Source organism: Emys orbicularis, chromosome 4, assembly GCF_028017835.1.
Source record: "Emys orbicularis isolate rEmyOrb1 chromosome 4, rEmyOrb1.hap1, whole genome shotgun sequence".
Taxonomy (NCBI): Eukaryota; Metazoa; Chordata; order Testudines; family Emydidae; genus Emys; species Emys orbicularis.
In genome coordinates, this window is record NC_088686.1 from 124,874,119 (window position 1) to 124,887,196 (window position 13,078).

Sequence of the window (13,078 nt, forward strand, 5' to 3'; positions counted from 1 at the left end):
TCACACTGCAGGGGACATTAGCTGGCGCCTGATCCTCAGAGTGGGGCTCCCCGGGTCGGGCTCCCCAACAAGGCACTCCTCCCCTCCCTGGAATACACCTGGGCCCAACCCGAGTCTCTGCCTGCCAGGGCACCTGCCTGATGAGGGCTGTGGGGAGGGGGAGGGATTGATAGGAGTCAGCTTTCATGCCACAAGTACTCCTGTTATTTTTGAGGATACAGACTAACACGGCTGCTACTCTGAAACCTGTCATTATGCAAGGCACTGCATTTAGCCGTATGGAGTGGAAATCCATCAACTTCATAATTTGTTAGTCTCTAAGGTGCCACAAGTACTCCTGTTAGCTTTCAATTACCGCGTGCTGGCCTGTCCTGCAGCAATTTCACACGCGCTCCTGCACCCGGGGGTAACTGCGTAAAGCATAAGCAACGCTGAGGACAAGGTCTGACACCCCCATCCTTAGTCCCTTCCCTCTGGGCTCCATTTATTATCCCAACAACCACAAACTCACCCCAGGAAAACAAAACTGCCCCAGCTGGGGCTTTCTACCCAGCCACAGCGCCTAGGGCCTCTCTCCAGCGGCTCCTGCAAGCAACTGTCCTTTGCTACAACATCTCTCTGCAGACCCCACCTCCCTGCCCCTCCTTAGTTAGAGTGAACTAAGCACCTGTCTCTCCTCAGCTAGGTCTTATTAGTGAACAGGGCCAGCTGGCCACAGGCCTGCAGCCCTTAACGGGGCAAGCTGCCCTGTTACACAGGTCAAATGAACTCTTTAGATATCTTTGGTAAAGGAAGCCATGTATATCCGCGACGACGTCTTTCGACGACGAACCAACCCCTTCGCCCCGTGGATAAAATCTCCTGGCCGTTCAGCATCCGCCTGCTGCCTAGACCTGCCGTAATCAGCTGACAAGGAGGCCAATGGCTGCTAAAGATGATCCTCTGCTGCCTTAATTTTAGTCGCGTGCCCGAGGGGGACATGCTGGCAGTCTGTATATTTCACCCCACACTTTACTGTCAATCACCATCATCAGCCTCCCCTAGCCCTTCCATCCCAGGCTCTCGGGCCTTGAAAAACTCAAGTCCCTTCCCCACCATCTCGTTTCCCTCATTTGCTCCCTGGAAATAACGGTGCTGCCCTGCGTGGAGATCTGCAGAGGGAAAGCGCTCATGAGTTGTTACAGAGAACGAAACCCCCCCTTCCCTCGGGTTTTTCTCCCCTTCTCCAGAGGAGTTAAAGGAGGGACACAGGGATCGAGCGACCCGCCTGGAGTCACACCCAAAGTCAGCGGCAGAAATGGAAACTGAACCCAGGAACTCCTAGTCCCCTGCTTCGCCCACTGCATGCGCTGCCTTTTGTCCCGCAAGGATGGAAGGAGCCTGGGACTGTTCTCTGTGCCTCTGCCATTTGGGGATTTACTCTATGTAGTTCCCTCCCAGATACTCCCTAGAGAAGTATTATCTAGTGGTTGGAGCAGGGGCCTGGGAGCCAGGAGCTCTGTCCCTAATTCTGGTCCTAACCTGCTGCATGCTCGGGTCTTAACTCGTCTGTGGCTGAAGTGCCGAGGGGTGCCAGCCTGGCCCCTTTTGCTGGCAGGAAATGCAGCCAAGTTAAACTAATACAGCCGTTTGGGATCCTGTGGGGGCAGGGTTCCCTCCTGGCTTCTCTCCATTTATGACTCCGGCAAAGCCCTTTGAGAGCATCAGCTCAGCCCTGGCGGCAGCAGCAGCAGCTGCAGCAGCATGCATCATAAACCTGTCTCTAGCTGCAGCCTAAATCACACCAGGCCTGGAAATTTGCTGGCTTTTATAGCCAGGTTCTCTGGGCCATGACAGGGAGCAAGCTCCACTGGGCACCGGATAAGCAACCTGCCTTCTGAGCATTGTGAAGCGAGGGTGGAGTCCAGGTGCCATGTATACCTGTAATGGGACACATGTCCCCCCAGCGCCCCAACACTCCCAAACCCCACTCCGTACACCCCCAGCATGCTCACAAAGCACGGTTACAATTAACCCCCTACCAAGCAACCGGCCTGACCTTTGAGCAAATGCTACCTTGAGTGGCCAGAACTAGGCCACTTCCTCTCGTTGCAACCCCAAAGCAGCAAACCAGGGGCACTGTGGGTATAAATAGTGCCCAGTGCATTGTGGGTATAGATAGAATCTGCTGCATTGTGGGTACCGGTGTAACCTGATGCAGAGGAATCTCTCTCTCACACTCATGCTGTCCCCTACCCTGTTTGCAGTGACTGCTTCTTTGACCTTCCTGTTGGCACACCTGTCTCTTTCCTCCTTCCAATCTGTGTTCAGTAGCAGGTCCATTCGCTCTCATGGCTACAAGGGATTCAGTGGTTACGGCAGTGATCTAGGAGTTGTAGGTTCTAGTCCCAGATGTGCCACTGATTTGCAGGCTGACCCTGAGCTAGTCACTTCTGCTTTCTGTGTCTCTTGTCCCATGTGTAGCTTGAGGGCACTACTTGTGTTACAGCTGCGGGGAGCAGTTGTGAGAATTAATTCATTAAATGTTTGTAAGGCAGTGAGAGAGCCTTGGGCAAAAGCAGCCTAGAGCGTTATTATTAAAAGGATACAAAAAACCCACCAGGTCCCAGAGCCCTTTGCATAGGGTAGGACTGGGATTGCTCACTCCCCACTGAAATGCTGCCACTTCTGGGGTAGAACACTGCCTGGCAGGGAGGGAGGGAGGAGGAGTCACTAACAGCTATTATGCAGGAAGGATTTTAGGGAGGCAGAGAGTGCAAAACTGGAGCGTACCCAAGACAAAGGCCCCACACGCCATTTCTTCCAAAAGGTACCACCGAGCCTTCAATGGCCACGCCCCACACTTTAGGTCTGATCCAGCAGCACGGGGCACCCGGCCGGGTGCCAGGCTTCAGGACTGAGTCCATGAGAGAAGCGCCACCTCGAAGAAGTGAGGTTTTTACCCACGAAAGCTTATGCCCAAATAAATCTGTTAGTCTTTAAGGTGCCACCAGACTCCTTGTTGTTTTTGTAGATACAGACTAACACGGCTACCCCCTGATACTTGACGCCACCTCTTGAGTCACTAACACCTCTTCCTGCTGCACCCGGGATGATCTCCCAGCCAAGCCGTGACTAGACCCAAACATGCTTCATGTTCCATACCTGCAGCCCACAGTACAGGGACTCTGATGGCCAAACTGCCAGCATGTACCCACAGGACGACCCCCCCCCCCCTTGTTTCATTGATTTCTCCCAGAGTGAGATAGCGCCCTCAAGTCAAGAAAGGACCCAGACGACATGCCTGATGGCCAGAATGCAGCCTAGTACGCCTGGGTTGAATCTGGGCCCTTTGGGATCCTAAAAGCAACAGCCTCTGTCATTTGAGCTAATGAAGTAAGGCCCAGCTTGTTACATATTTAGTAATTGACACAGTTGGAGCCGGAATGCCATTCACTGTCAATGAGATTTTGGCTCCTAAGTCCCTTTTGAAAATGATATGTAGGGTTCTGAGCACAGCAGTGCCTAAATACCTTCCCAATTCTGGGCCTCGGGCTATGAGCTGGAAGCAGCGGCATCCTCCTAAACACTTGTCACCGGTGTGGCTGCCTGTAGCACTCTCTGCAGGCCACGCCTGGCACTACAGGCACTCCCTGCCTCAGTTTCCTCCTCTGAGGTGGTCCCCAACCCTCAGCCTTCCCCACCCAGGCTGGAGGTGGTGATGGGGCCCAGCCCTCCAGCCAAGTCTCTGACTAAAACTTCACCCCTTCCAAGGTAACAAGAATCCAAACACACAAAAGGTTCTTCCGCTCTCCATGGGCTCCTCTTCAGCCCCCCAGGGTTAGCTCCCAGCCCCTCTGGGCTGCCATTCCGTCATCCCTGCTGCAGGGTCCCGATCTGAGGCCAGAAGGGCCCATTGTGGCCATCTGGTCTGACCCTCTGTATCACACAGGGCCTGAACTCATTCCTCTTTGAGCTAGAGCCGAGCTTTTAGCAAAGCCGGGATCAGAGAGCGGGGAGCCTAGGGCAGTGATGGATGGAGAGGGAGAGGTGGAGGGGAAAGACAGAGAGATGGTGTTGGGGAGAGAGAATGAGGAAGAGATGGGGAGAATGAAGGAGAGAAAAAGGGAGAAGGAAAGAAAGAGGGAGAGAGAAGGGAATGGCGGAGGGAGCCATCCATCTGTGATGTCAGACAGCAGCTGCGGGCAGCCGGCGAGTGGCTGACTCACTCTCTGAGCTATTCCAAGCAGCTCGCAGTGTCCCTCTCAGTCCCTTCCCCCCCACACACACACTTTACTTTCCCGGTCTGACATTTTCTCCCCTACGCCCCGCTCCGGGCCACCTCCAGCTTTTTCTCTTTCCTGCCTCCTGATCAAAGTGCATCCTCTCCCCACCACACCCCGATCTCTGCCCCGGCTTCTCCAATCACCCGGCATCTTCCTGCCCCTGGCCCCTGCATTTCGGTTCTCTCCTCCTAGCCCTCTCCCCAAACTGGTTGATCCTCTCGCATTCCTTCCCCAAAATGGTTTCTGCCTTCCTTGGATTCCCGCCAGCACCATGTATATAACTTCCCTCCTGAAGTGAAAGCAACGTCTCTCCCGCTCGCCTGGCTGCACAACGCCCTGGAGAGGGGAACCCTTGGGATTATTTCCCATGGCCCCATCTTCGCTTGGTACCAAAGAGACTGAACAGAAACCGCAGTGTCCAAACCGCCTCGGTTTCTCTCACCCAAACAGCCCCCCTTCCACTGAACACATCAATTACCATCTCCGACCTCGTCCCAAGAAAACACAGGCCAGATCCTGATCTCCCTGACTCCGGCTTCATGCCTCTGAGTGCAGCAGGATCACAGAACCGGGCCCCTCAGCTATATTTAGCCTTTCCTCAGCCTCCCCTGCTCTTTCGCATCGCCGGCGAGATAGACGGTACAAATAGGCACTTCGTCAGCCGTCAGGAACAGGAAAACCAGATCAATCGCTCACCGAGTTTAAACCTGTCCACACCCACCAAACGGCCCCATTCTCTCCTGTGCCTTGGGCACGCACTTTCCTCTCGCTCGCCGCTGGGTCGAGGCATTCCCTCCACACGCTTTCTAATGCCTCCTTTGTGCTTTGCCGGGTGTCCGACTCCCATGTTTCTAGACACCCCCACGCAGGTCCCGTCTCCCCTCCCCGCCTAGATGGAAAGGATACTTCCATTCCACAATGCCGATGCAGGCTTTCCACAGCGGGTGCTGAAGGGTTAAGCAGAACAGAGCCCTGGCTGGCCGGGGGGCTGCTGGTGGCACCGGTTTCTTTGGCTTTTCTTTCTGTTGCTTTTTCTTCTGATCATCCTGGGCAGAAGCAGGCTCCATGATCTTCCTTCCCTAGCTGCCTCCGCCAGTTCTTCTCCCCCCGTCCTCTCCTCCCACAGCTGAGACCCCCGTCCCCAGCCCGAAGCCCCTTCTGGTTCTCTTCTGCCGAGCCAGTCTCCTCGGTGCAGAGCGGGAGGCGGAGGGTGAGGGGGGGCTGGAAATCGCACTCACACATACACAAATGCACCAGGCATGAGTTTAAAATTAGACTCCGTCCCCGCTCTCTGGTGCTGTCAGAGTTCCTGAGACAGCAAAAGAAGCCCAGCAGCTGTTGCTTATCCCAACACCGGTAACTGCTTCCCAAGCTACGGCTCCAGGTTGGGAGTGGGGGTGAGGAACCCACTTCAAGAGGGAAATACTCGGTGAAAATCCCTCTTCAACCCACTTCAGCTCTCTCCCTGGCCCTCTTCCCCATCTCCCTCTGGCTTCTGAAGCAGCCCAAGGAATCATCAGGCTGTTTAAACAACACAAGCCGCCTGCTTTGTCCGACTGGGACCAGGGTGCATCTAAAGAATGAAATATCAGTCCTCGCTTGGGTTGGGTGACTGCTGCAGATAAATCCTACCTCATTTGCAAATGCATTTGCCTCTCCCTTCTGGTGTTCACTTTCCGGTAATCCTTCCGGCCAGTGCGTTTGTTAGGACAAACATTCCCCGTCAAAGCAAATGTTGTTACTAATCGGAATCAGGGAATGTATGGAAACCGCTCCGTGCTAGGCGCTGCACGTACATGAGCGACAATCCCTGTCCCAACAAGTGTAGAATCTAACCAGACACGAGTGGGAGGAAGTTAGAGTTCTGATCCCCACTTTGGAGAAGGGGAACAGAGCAGTGAGGGCCAGATCCTCAAAGGTATTTGGGCACCTAACTCCCATGGGGCTCAATGAGAATCAGGCACCTTACTGCCTTTGCGGATCTGGGTCAAAGTCCCAGTAGCAGAGCCAGGAATGGAACGCAGCTCTCCTGAGCCCCACGCCAGGGCGGGAACCCCGAGTGTCTCCTTCTGCATTGCAGAGTAGTCACAGAAAGCACGTGCCGAACTCGGAGCGTTTGCCCCTGGATCCTGACTGTAACTAGCAGGCACTTCTCCAAGGCCTGCCCAGCAAAGGGGGGTCAGCAGTGCCATTAGCCTCATCCAGAGCGAGGAACACAGCCCATGTCTCCTGCTGCCTCCGCTCGGCTGCCAGGGAAATTCAGTGGTTAAGATCTGGAGCAGGCTCCCAAGGGAGGCTGTGGAATCCCTGTCACTGGAGATTTTAAAGAACAGGCTGGACACACACCTGGTCTAGGTTTACTGGTCCTGTCTCAGCACAGGGGGCTGCACTTGATGACTTCCCAAGGTCCCTTCCAGCCCCACATTTCGAGGATTCTTCAGGGCTTGTTCTGGATTTCACCCCCTAAAAGGGTCTAGGACTGGCTAGCACCAACACCCAACATCTTGTCTTACCCCTCTGTCGCATCGCTGCATTTTACACTGACTGATCTGCCTGCATGTCCCCTAGGGAAATGTCTACATACAAACAGTTAAATACTCCAGGAGATGTATTAGACTTTGCCCTGCTACAGGGGCCTTTACCCTGGATGTGTTTTACAAACATTACTAGATAATAATACCGAGCACCTACAGAGAGGCTTATATCTGCAGATGTCAAAGCTCTTTAGAAAGTTGGGTCAGACGTATTATCCTGTCACGGAGTGTGGGGGGACACAAGGCCCTGCACCCCTGGCTTCCTGCGATTCACCATGACTCTCAGCCAGCCAGTAAAGCAGAAGGTTTATTTAGATGACAGGAATACAGTCCAAGACAGGTCTTGCAGGCACAGACAACAGGACCCCCTCAGTTAGGTCCATCTTGGGGTCCCAGGGCACCCCTGCCCCCTTGGGAGGTCAGAGCCCCGTCTGCCTCCCAGCCATATCACCAGCCAGCTCTGAACTCTCTCTCTAGCCTTTGTTCAGTTTCCCGGGCAAAGGTGTCACCTGGCCTCTAACCCCTTCCTGGGTTCTCAGGTTACATGCTCAGATATCCTCCCTTGGCCAGTCTCCCATCCCCCAATGCAGACCGTCTTAGCCACACTCCCCTGTCAGCATTCAAAGACCACATTAAGAACAGTCCCAGTTCGTCACATATCCCCATTTCACAGGTGGGGAAACTGAGGCCTGGAGAGGCAACGTGCTCAGAGGCATGCAGCAAACTCCCGGCAGAGCTGACAAAACAACCATATCTTGCGCTTCTAAACCCTGCTCTGCGAACACTTGACAAAGAAAGAACGTATCAGTGTCCCTATTTTACAAGCAGAGAAACTACAGGCCCACATGACGGGGGTACTGGCCCCACACCAGACAGCAGGCTAGGGACAGAACCCCCATTCCCTGCCTTGCAGCTGGAGGTGCTAACCACTCTGCCACCACCCTGCTATGGCTCATATAGGGTGACCAGACAGCAAATGTGAAAAATCGGGACAGGGGGTGGGGAGTAATAGGAGCCTATATAAGAAAAAGACCCAAAAATCGGGACTGTCCCTATAAAATCGGGACATCTGATCACCCTAGGCTCATACCATCTCAGGATCATGTCATCTGCCATGGAACTGCCTGTCTTGGGAGCATCCCAATTTGAGGGCCAGCAACCCCAGTGCGACACAGTCCTGAAGGAGAATCCCTTGGCTACATGCCTGCTAACCAATGGGGGGAGACGAGACGCTGCAGCTGTTCCTGTCCATTGCTGCATGTTCTGGGAGAATCAGCTCAGCTGTAAAGGGGTAAAATTAGCAACATTAATTCCACACACGCACACACCCCCAATCTTTTCCCACATTTTAGGGTCAAATATTCCTTCTCACGCCCCAAATGATGGGGTCCCTGGAGGTATCATGGGCTGCGTTCACCACATCTGACTGTAGTCCTGAGTGGGTCCCCATTTTGCCCTCCCTCCTTCTCCCACTAATCACTGTCCCCTTTCACTTGGGATTCAACCTATGAGCTCTGCTACTGCTGCAGCCCCAGAGGGGAGTTCTGAGGATCTCAGCCCTGTTCCAGCGCCACTAGCAGCTGCTAGTGCTAGGAAGGGTCTCTGGGGACATCTCGTGGCCAGCTGGGAGTATGGCAAGTTTGGAATTGGTACACGCACCTTGGTAGATGGTTTTCCTCCACCCCAGTCACAGCTTTTGTTAGTCTCTAAGGTGCCACAAGTACTCCTGTTCTTTTTCCAGTCACAGCTGTAAGTAATTGCACACACTGACTGATCACAGACTAGGTGTGTGCTTTTAAAGACAGAGATCCAGCAATGTGTGAATGGAAGGACTAAGGAAGGTCTGCTCCCTGCCCCGTGCCATCCCCTTGGCCAGGAAGGGTTAGCCGCAGAGGACTGACATGGTGGTGGCTCCTGGGGTTTTCTAAGGCTCTAGGTGAAGAAATATCAGGCCTAGATGGCAAATTCAGAGTCGACGTTTCCATCCGGCCCCAGTTGGACAGACTCTGCCTCTGGCAGGGATACCGCCAGCCCTAGAAGACACAAGATCGTCCTGAATGGTACCATGGGACCATCACGGAGCTGGATTTGCAGGTGCTTTTTTTGTGGTTCAAGAGTTTGCAGGCTTTGACTCAGCCCCAAACTGCCAAGGGAGATTCGGCCCAAACTGCCCCGGGTTAGGAGGCAAACTCTGTGCCAGCCCCGAGTAGCACCTGGCTTCCAATCAAATCCACCAATTGGCAGGCTCCTCTTGGAGGCCTGAGAATCCTCAGCAGAGCCCAGTGGGGACTGTGGCATTCAGAGATCACATCCAGACCACAAAGGTGATTCCATTGATTTCAATGGGATTTAGGAGCTGAAATGCCCTGGAGGATCTGGGCCTCAATGCTGAGGGTGCTCACAAGCGCTTCAGCATTCTATGCCTAGTTCCAGCTTGCTGTACAAAACAACAAGAGCTTTGTGGCACCCTGCCCAGACTCTCTGTCTGGGAAGCTCAGCCCTTGAAGGCACAACTCCCAATACCACATCTTCCCTTCCAAGCCAAAACTTAACAACAATAACTCTTAAAACCCCAACATTTATATAATACACAATTACACATATTGATAACCAAGGTAATAACTACACTAACAAGGTTCAATTAGTCTGTGAGATGCCCTGCACTGTCGCTTAGACCTGGGAGGTGTAATGTCATGGCACACATACACAGAAGTTAGGGGGGGGGAAATCCCATCAATGGCTCTTGCTGGATGGTTGTTAACAACCAAACAAAACAACCACGTGCTGTTTACACACATTGCTATGCGCATTGTCTACATTTAGTCGTGGTTGCTCCTTTGAGCTCTAATACCGTTTCCAAGAACTTTTTTGGACTTGTTCAGAACCTGTATACTTTCCTCCACCTAGTAGTTACCACAGCACCATCTTTAAAAAAATACAGAAGGACACCATGGGTATGTCTACACTACGAAATTAGGTCGATTTTATAGAAGTCGATTTTTAGAAATTGATTTTATATTGTCAATTGCATATGTCCACACAAAGCGCATTAAGTTGGCGGAGTGCGTCATCACTACCGTGGCAAGCATCGACTTACGGAGCGGTGCATTGTGGGTAGCTATCCCACCGTTCCCGCAGTCTCCGCCGCCCACTGGAATTCTGGGTTAAGCTCCCAATGCCTGATGGGGCAAAAACATTGTTGCGGGTGGTTTTGGATACATGTCGTCAGTTGCCTCTCCCTCCATGAAAGCAACAGCAGACAATCGTTTCGTGCCAGATACCAGGGCGATTAGAAGAGCACCGCAAGGCGCGCTGCAGATCAGAGAGGCTTTGAAAACCAGTTTCATAATTGGCCAGGCTTCGGTGTGACAGTTGTGTTTCTGCTTGATGCAAACACGACCCCTTTGATGATTTTAATTCCCTGTAAGCCAACCACCCTCCCCCCTTCGAAATAAAGTAACTATTGTTTTGAAACCATGCATTCTTTCTTTATTAATTTTTTTTTAAAGAGATAACGGACAAGGTAGCCCGGGTGGGGTGGGGGAGGAGGGAAGGACAAGGCCACATTGCTTATTGTAGCCACACTAAAAATCGAACTGTTTGAATGACAGCCTTCTGTTGCTTGGGCCATCCTCTGCAGTGCAGTGGCTGGGTGCCCGGAGCTCCCCCCCCCCTGCATTCTTGGGCGTCTGGGTGAGGAGGCTATGGAACATGAGGAGGAGGATAGGCGGTTATACAGTGGATGCAGCGGGGGTCTGTGCTCTTGTTGGCTTTCCTGCAGCTCCAACAGATGCTTCATCATGTCCATTTGCTCCCCCATTAGCCTCAGCATCGCATCCTGCCTCCGCTCTTCACACTCACTTAATTCTTTCCTGGCCTCTGCCACTGAATGCCTCCATGCATTAAGCTGTGCCCTATCAGTGCGAAAGGACTGCATGAGCTCGGAAAACATGTCATCACGAGTGCGTAGAAACATTCTACGCTCTATGATTCTGGGGGGACCGCATACTCACCTGTGCTGCTGAGTTCGCCACGCTGACCAAACAGGAAATGAAATTCAAAAGTTCCCGGGGCTTTTCCTGTGTACCTGGCTAGTGCATCAGAGTTCAAAGTGCTTTCCAGAGCGGTCACAGTGGAGCACTCTGGGATAGCTTCCGGAGGCCAATACCGTTGATTTGCATCAGCACTACCCCAAATTTGACTCAGCAAAGTCGATTTTAGTGCTACTCCCCTCGTCGGGGAGGAGTACAGAAGTCAATTTTAAGAGCGATTTTGGTCGACGGAATGGGGTTGGTTGCGTGGACGCATTCATTTTTAAATCGACCTAACGCGGCTAAATTCGACCTAACCCCGTAGTGTAGACCAGGCCCATGATACAGACATAAGGGACTTCAAGTGTCAATAGCAATGAATACAATGGTCAAGAGACACGTCTTCAGGCTCCTCATGAAGTGCACTGGTATTCATACTGCCAAGCTTTGCAGGTCACAGATGAATAGTTTTCTGTTACTAGAGAAACTTTAATCAATAGTCAGCAGAATGCCAGCAAAGCAAGTGTGTTGGCAGAAGCAAAGGGGCTTATGGTACGGATGGATTTCGAATTCACAATCTGCATCTTGGTATTTTTGGATGTGTGTATTATGTTATCACCTTCTTGCAGCGGGAAAACATTGATTTTGCCTGTGCAGTAAATGCAATAGAGAGTTGCTGAAAAGTTTTGCACAACCTGAGAATGGATGAAAAGTTCCACAGGTATTTCGTCAAAGCTGAACAGCAGGCTACTAAACTGAATCTGCAAATGCCAGCTTACAGGAAGAGGCAACCAGCAAAAACTCTGGATCATTTTTATCGCAGTCACACCGCATCCTACCTTTTGGAATCTTTAAACAATAAATATAAAGTCGATTTCTTTTTCCCTGCACTCAATGCTGCAATAAGTGAAATCGACAGACAATTTAATACTCAAAGCGTGTCCTATCTCACTGCAAAAAGCCTGAAAACTGTTCATATATCAAAAGGAAAAGAAGCACTTGTGAAGCTGAACGAAGAATTTCAGTGCAGAGTTCCTGAAATGCAATATGATTTATTAGTACACCACACTGAACCTATTTTAAATGCTCAGGGACTAGACAGTGGAATATCTTTTCTGGAACTCATGAAGGTCTGTAAAGAACATGACCTGGAACTTTTGTATCCTGATGGATTTGACCTATTGGTGCTTTTGGCAACATTACCTGTTACAGTTGCAACTGCAGAAAAATGTTTTAATGCTAAAAAGTGTAAACTTAGTAGACTTTGCAGCCGCCTGACAGAAGCTCGTCTTCAGCAACTGTTAATTCTTGCAGTAGAGACTGACGTAACCAACAGCGTTAACACAGAAGAGGCTGTGGATACCTTTATTCAGATGGCTCCCCGGTGCATGGATTTCCGTCGAAATGGTGAGTGTACCACTGTTTATTTCTATGCAGATGATGTAGGTGCGTGTGTTGATATGGTTTAATGTGTATAATATGTATGTGTTTAACTTGCCCCTCCAAAAGTGGTCAAATTGAAATTCCTTCCCACGCCCCTGCCCACCAACGTCTCCGGCATGCTCTACCTGTTTGCTGAAACAAGAGTGAAAGCACAAGCAAGAGAAGCTCTTCAAACGGGGACTCCTCCCTGTTGCTGGCTCTGGTTGCCGGGAGCATGCAGACCCAAAAGACGGCTTGGCAGGATGCGTTGGGAACCCGATGGGCCGTAACAGCTTCCTGCCATGTGCAGGGCGAACAGTCACGTTTTCCCACACTGAACCAGGAGCTAGAGTGGCCACAGCTGGGGAGGGCGCTAGGAAGCCTGGGATAGGGTGGTTTGACTCCGGTTTGAGTACTGCAGTGTGGATGCTGGAGCCCCGGCTTTGGGGCCTGTGTCCTGAAATTGTAAACCTAGGGCATGGACACTCCCAAACGCAGGGTCCACGCACTCAAGTTCCACTAACCCATGCCTTACATTGCAGTGTAGACATGCCCTCTGAGAGCTGGCTGGGGGTTTGGGTTGCCAGGCTTATTTAGCTTGTAGGCAAGGAGTGGAGGAGCGGGCCAGAAGTGCAGGCTGGCCTCTAGAAGCCAAGGCCCAGAGAGCCAGCTGTGTGCGCTTAGGACTAGCAATGACGGGTGTGCCCTGGGGATACCCAGTGTTACCAATTCCCACGATTTTATTGTGTCATGATATTTGATACTCCTCATAAGGCCTGAAGTCAGGTGAATACAAGAGAATCTCAGCTTGCACTTCAAACAAATA

At 51.9% G+C, this 13,078-nt stretch overlaps 1 pseudogene; it reads right to left on the reverse strand.

Moving 5' to 3' along the window:
- Positions 1 to 5,332, reverse strand: part of LOC135877823 (voltage-dependent L-type calcium channel subunit alpha-1S-like) — a 94,232-nt pseudogene extending 88,900 nt beyond the window's left edge.
- Between the last annotated feature and the right edge of the window lie 7,746 nt (positions 5,333 to 13,078).